The sequence below is a fragment of the Carya illinoinensis genome, chromosome 9 (genome assembly GCF_018687715.1).
Source record: "Carya illinoinensis cultivar Pawnee chromosome 9, C.illinoinensisPawnee_v1, whole genome shotgun sequence".
NCBI classification, from domain to species: Eukaryota; Viridiplantae; Streptophyta; class Magnoliopsida; order Fagales; family Juglandaceae; genus Carya; species Carya illinoinensis.
Genome location: NC_056760.1, coordinates 20697525 through 20704061, shown reverse-complemented (window position 1 = coordinate 20704061; position 6537 = coordinate 20697525). Strand labels below are relative to the sequence as shown.

At 36.6% G+C, this 6537-nt stretch overlaps 1 long non-coding RNA gene across 1 annotated transcript; it reads left to right on the top strand.

The window, feature by feature from the left end:
* The first annotated feature begins 5000 nt into the window (after positions 1-5000).
* LOC122277577 lies at positions 5001-6061 on the top strand. Its single transcript, XR_006229034.1, has 3 exons — positions 5001-5109; positions 5218-5302; positions 5769-6061. It is a non-coding gene; the product is annotated as an uncharacterized LOC122277577 (long non-coding RNA).
* The last annotated feature ends 476 nt before the right edge of the window (positions 6062-6537 follow it).

Genomic DNA, 6537 nt, shown 5'->3' with positions numbered 1-6537 from the left:
TAATTATTAATATATAGAATTTTATACTAATACAATAATACTAATATAATAATATTTATACTAACTTACTAAGACTAAGACTAAATCACTAACCGTCTATATTAATAAATGACTACTAGTTATTAGTATTACATGATATTTACATCTAGTTATTAGTTATAATTTATAAACTTATAATAAATAAGTTAATAAATATTACTAATTTACTATATATTAATAGACTAATAGTATTACTATATTAGTATAATAGTCTATTAGTAATTTAGTATATAGTAAATTACTAATATATATAATAGTAATTATAGTATACTATTAGTTATATATATTAAATTAATATATTTAAGTTATTAATATATTAGTACTAGTGTAACTACTAACTAGTGTTATTACATATTAATATTATTAGTTACTAGTTATTACATCTAGACTATCTAGTTATTTTTTTTTTTATGGGAATATGCTTCATAGCATTCATTCATAAACGAAGTTATAGCTGTGACTTATCAGTACAGGAGAACCTGACTATAAATCAACTAACGCAACAGCTCAGGAGCTTCCCCGCCAACAAATTTCTTTGTGATGGACATTGTCTAAACTTCTACACCCTCTCTCTTGACAACTGCCAAAAGAGAAAGCGCTCTGTCAAAACAGAGCTAAAACAACCTTTCTTCCGAAGAAGAGAGGTACAACCACACTCTCTCCTCCCAAGGAGGAAGAGTACCAACACCTACCTTCCTCCAAAAGAGGAGTAGGACAAAGGACAAACACCCACCTTCCTCCAAAAGAGGAGCGGGACTCTACTGCTATGGACATCAAGTCCAATAGCCTACATATTTTATTTTAACAATAAACTAAAAAACAACAGTCCTGCAAATACATAAAAAACAAACACAAAAAACACATTGGCTGTCCAAAACAGTGGTCCAGTCGAAACCAAAAAAGGCCCAGCCCATACAAATGGAACTCTCCTCTTAGGGCTTCATCGTAAACTTTGAGCTGCCGCCACCTTCTTCTTCCTTTTTTCCTCTCGCGTCTTCTTTCCTCGCCATTGCACAATAAAGGCCATCCCTTCCAGTCGACGTGCATGCTCGTTTGACCATTGTGCAGGTGGCTTGTCTTGTTTTGGTAGCCCCTCGGTTTGACTCCACCAATCTGCTCTGCATGCGACTCGTATACGTGAGCTAGCCTCTCCGTTTTCTGCAACCCAGTCCGCTGCAACCCAGTCTGCACCCCACGATCTCCTGCTCCTCTACTTCTGCTGCAACCCAGAACTTTGCATCACCGAAGCAGCCAGTACCCTAGCTCGGTTATCTCTGTTTTCCTAGCTGAAAACAGAGCCCCTTCAGCTCTGAAGTTTGGTTTCGTGGACTGAGTCCGAGATCTGTTTCTCTCCTCAACCAGCCGACTACATCGCCTACCTTCGTGCACTATATCCCCGTGAGGTCGCCCAAGGCTCGTGACGGCTTGTGATGCACGAGCGACTGCTCAGGACGAACACAGCTCCATGAGAACAGAGCTGGTTTCCGAAGCAGAGATGGATCCTTGAGCCCTTAAGCCACCAAAACAACCTCCGAAAGCCTTATTTTAAGAACCTAACCACACACAACCTACAAAAGAAAACAAAAAGAAAATAATCAAGGGAGGGAGGGAGGGAGGAGCCGAGGCTCCCGCCTCCCTCTTCGGAGGTTTTTGTTTTTGTTCTCTAGAGAGATGGGGGAGTTTCTCTCACTAAAATCTTCATGATGTGGTAGGTTTGGCTATCTAGTTATTAGACTATAGTAAATAAGTTAATAAATATTACTAATTTACTATATACTAAATTACTAATAGACTAATAGTATTAGTATAATAGTAAATTACTAAGTTAGTAAATTTCAAAAACAAAAAAAAACTCTCTAAGTTAGTAATAACTAATAATTAACTAAATTAACAATTAACTAGTGATTTTTTTAATGATTTAATTAAATAATACACATTAAATAGTTTACCTAATTTTATTTTTACTAACTTAAATATATTTTTACCAACTTATTAATTTTTTTTTATTGTTTAGAATTAGATTTTAGAAGAAGTAATATGGGTTGTGTGAAACGGCGCCGTTTCACTCAACCCATATATTTTTTTCTGAAATTATGTGCTGAAACGGCGCCGTTTCAGCACATAATTTCCCTTTCCCCCCCTCCCCCCCGATTCCCTCCACTCCTCCTTCAGTCTTCACTCTTCACTTTCTCTCTCAACTCTCAAGTGAAAAACACGCTCGACGCTCACTTGATTCTACAGACCCTAGCCCCGTGCCGTGCGCATCCCCTCCTAGCCGTAACCCATTGCCGACGCTGTGCCGTTGCCCACTTGCCCCTCCGTCGCATCTTAAACGAGGTGCCTCTCTCTCTCTCTCTCTCTCTCTATTATTTTTATATCTTACCTATTAGTTATTATTTTTGTTAATTTGCTTGATAGTTGTGGATATTAGGCTTGTTTGTGTGTTGGATAGTTGTGGATTTTAGAGCATTGGCGACTTGTGCCCATTTCTGGAAAACAGATGGGTTCGCTCGAGCCTCGCGTACTTGCCGCTCGAGCGAACCCAGGCAGAGTGGAGCGCTCGACGCTCGCTCGACTTTCAGCTCGAGCGAACTCAGGCAGAGTTGAGCCCTCGACTCTCGCTCGACATTCCGCTCGAGCGAACTGAAAAATCTTATTTTTTTTTATAAAATTATTATTATAAAAATAAATTTATATTATCATTTTGATGAATCAAATGGCTAATCCAATGTGGGATTATGGATAGAAAGGTCTTAGATTTATGGAAAACTTGTACTTTTCATCAATTTTTGAAGATGGCTTTGATGAAGCCAATGTGGATGCTTGGATGGATATTAGGGTTGTTTGTGTGTTGGATAGTGGTGGATATTAGGGTTGTTTCCAGGCTACGGACAGCCAATTATTCTAGAAAAACTTATTACACTAATTGTTGGTTGTTTATTTTTCTAGATGGATTCGTCAACTTCAACCAATGAGGTGCAAGAGTCAATACAAAGCCCTGGTATGCCTCCGCCCCCACCCCCACCCAATGTAAGTGATAAATCTAACATTGGTGGGTCACAAAGTGGTAGAGTTAGGTCAATGGTTTGGGATCACTTTACAAGAATATCAAAAGGGGATCCCACTAAACCTAGGGCTGCATGTAATTACTGTGGTGCTTCGTATGCGTGTGATACAAAGATCAATGGTACAAAGTCTATGAAGCATCACATTGAGAAGCAATGTAAGAAAGGTCCATTTAAGAATACGGATAAGTCCCAGACGACTCTAGGTTGGAAAATGGAGGGAGGTAGTGGTGGTGGGGGACTTGTGCCCATTTCATTTAGTGTTGAGGCTTGCCGACAAGCCTTGACAGAGATTATTATTGTTGATGAGTTGCCATTTAGGTTTGTTGAAGGGGAGGGTTTTAGAAAGTTTATGCTTGTGGTTTGCCCTAAGTGGGTAGGGATTCCATCCCGTTGGACGATTGCGAAGGATTGTTTTAATTTGTTTATCAGTGAAAAAATAAAATTAAAAAGTGCTCTTCGAGGGCAACAAATTTCCCTCACCACTGATACATGGACATCCGTGCAAAATCTTAATTATATGTGTCTCACAGCACATTTTATTGATGATGACTGGAAGCTACATAAGAGGATTCTTTCCTTTTCTTTGGTTGAAAATCACAAGGGTGATACACTTGGTAAGGGCATAGAGTTGTGTTTGCATGATTGGGGGCGACCGAAAATACTTGCTATCACTCTTGATAATGCAAGTTCTAATAATGGGGCCATTTCTTATTTGAAAAAAAAAACCAAGCATAGGAGGGATACGGTCTTGGAACATGAATTCTTGCATGTTTGATGTTGTGCACACATTTTAAATTTAATTGTGCGTGAGGGATTGAAAGAGTATGAGGAGTCTATTGCAAGGTGAGGGGTGTTGTGAAGTATGTTAAATCCTCCCCTCAAAGATGGGATACATTTAAGAAGTGTGTGGCATTGGAAGAGATTAAATGCAAAAGTCATGTTTGCCTAGATGTACCGACTAGGTGGAACTCCACCTATCTTATGTTGGAGAGGGCTGGGAAATTTAGAAAAGCTTTTGATCGGTTGGAGGAAGAAGATATGTGCTTTTTAAGTAGTATTGGAGATGATGATGATGACGATGATGAAGGTGATGTGGTAACTAGAAGAAAGTCAAAGAAGTTAGGGCCTCCCAATGCATCCGATTGGGATAAGGTACGGTTGTTTGAGAAGTTTCTTGCATTATTTCATGATGCAACTTTACGCTTCTCGGGGGGTGAGTATGTAACTTGCAATACCTTTTTTTCGGAGTTGGTGAATATTAAAAATGCCATTAACATAGAGTGTGAAGAAGGAAGTCCCGTGGTGGGATTAATGGCCTCAAATATGAAGAGAAAGTTTGAAAAGTATTGGGAGAATATGGATAATCAGAATATGCTGTTGTACGTTGGGATTGTTCTTGATCCTCGTTACAAGATGCGATATCTTGACTTTGGGTTGAGAAAAATGTATGCATATGATCAATCAAAAATCATTGATATGAGTTGGAAGGTGAAAAATGTATTTATCCGCATGTATGAGGCATACATCCAAAATGAAGAAGGGAGTTCTCCTCAACGCACAAGTTCCCCACGTGAAGATGCGAGTCCTTCCACAACTCAGTCTACGAATAGACATGCTGCATTGATGGCCCAATTTAAGCAAGAGTTACAGTCAGAAGACTCTTTGGAAAGCAGGTCAGAGGTTGATAGATATCTAGCTGAAAAATGTGAGGATGAAGGTGATAATTTTGACCTACTAAATTGGTGGAAGGTGAATTCAGTTAGATATCGCATACTTTCAAAGGTTGCACGTGATGTACTTGCAATACCGGTATCTACTGTGGCCTCTGAATCTACATTCAACACTGCAGGTCGTGTACTTGACCCTTTCCGAAGTAGTTTAAATCCGATGATGGTTGAGGCTCTCATATGTGCACAATATTGGCTCTGTTCTTCCTCTACTCCAATAAGCCTGAGGACTTTAATGGATGAAGTGGAGGAATTTGAGAAGCAGATAGATATGGGTATGTAATCAATTAACTTTGATTTATTTTGTGGTATATTTTATTTTATCTTCTATATTATTTTAACTTTATTTCATTTGTTTTGTATTAAATTTTTATGGATTGAAGGAGAACTTGTTGGGGAATTGGCTTATTCTGCAGAAGGATCAAATGAAATGGCTACCGAGTCTTAACCCAATGTTGATGTAATCATGTAAGACATGAATTCTGTTTAAAATCTATATTTATTTTTCCCAGTTTTATTTCTTTCTAGATGTGATTTGTTTGTAAAATCTGCTTCTCTATTATATTTGTCCTTTAATACTTGAAAAATTCACAAGTTAAACTCAATAAACATCTTGTTTTATAGTGATTCTGTACATATCAAGGCCTTGTGTCATTAATCCTCTCCTAAAACCATCTTATCTAGGCCTTGTGTCATTAATTGCTGCACTTTGAAGAAGAGTATGGCAAAAAGACTCAGTTACAGCTTGTGTAAAAGGCTAACTAAAGGTTGATTTATTTTATGTTCACCAATATCATCTTGTTTTGTACCAACTCAAGTGCTGCACCAACTGAGTTGATTTATTTTATAACAGACTAACCTAATGTTTAAAGGTTGATTTTTATTATGTTCACCAATAGGTTAACGCCTTGGTTTTTTACTTTTTTATCTGCAGATCTGTGAATCGTGATCTCAACCTTGATGGAGAAATTGATCGTGAGGAATTTGCTAATAGTCAGGGACTGATTAAACAATTACCTAATTGTATAATTTGTATTTTGTTTTGATGTAATTATGTTAACTTTTAGATGCTACTGTTGGTCTTTTTTTATTTTTTACGTAATTTATGCTAGTGTTAGTCTGTTATAGTGCACTGTGCATCAGTGCTTTTGATGTAAATTATTAAATATAACTTCTAATCTTTGATAGTTCTTTTTTTTTAAGACTTTTTAATTTTTAGTTTTTAAATATGCTTGCAGGTTTGAATTTTTTAAATATGCTTGCAGATTGCTTGGGAATGGATTTTTATTTTTCTGGCCTTTTAGAATGCAGATTGTAATCATTTGATGTACCATGTATCATGTATGTAAAGTAAGATACATGAAAATCGATTTTTGCTATATTTTTCTCTTGTTAGAAGAGCTTTCTTTCCTTTTTTAGATATATGATAAATATTAAATAGTATATACTATAATTGATTGATCTTTAAATTGTTTGGAACGTATATAGAAATTTTTTTTCATTTGGTAGTAAAATATTTTATTCAAATTTATTGTATATAGATAATTTTTTTTAATGGTTATTTTTATTTTTCTTTCTAAGTATTTTTTTGGTATTTTGGGCTTCAAATTAGATAAATTATTAGTGGATTTTAACTGTTGGGCCGAAATTAATGTAAGAAAAAAATTGGGCCATTGGCCCATTTGGAGTTCGGTCGGACCGAT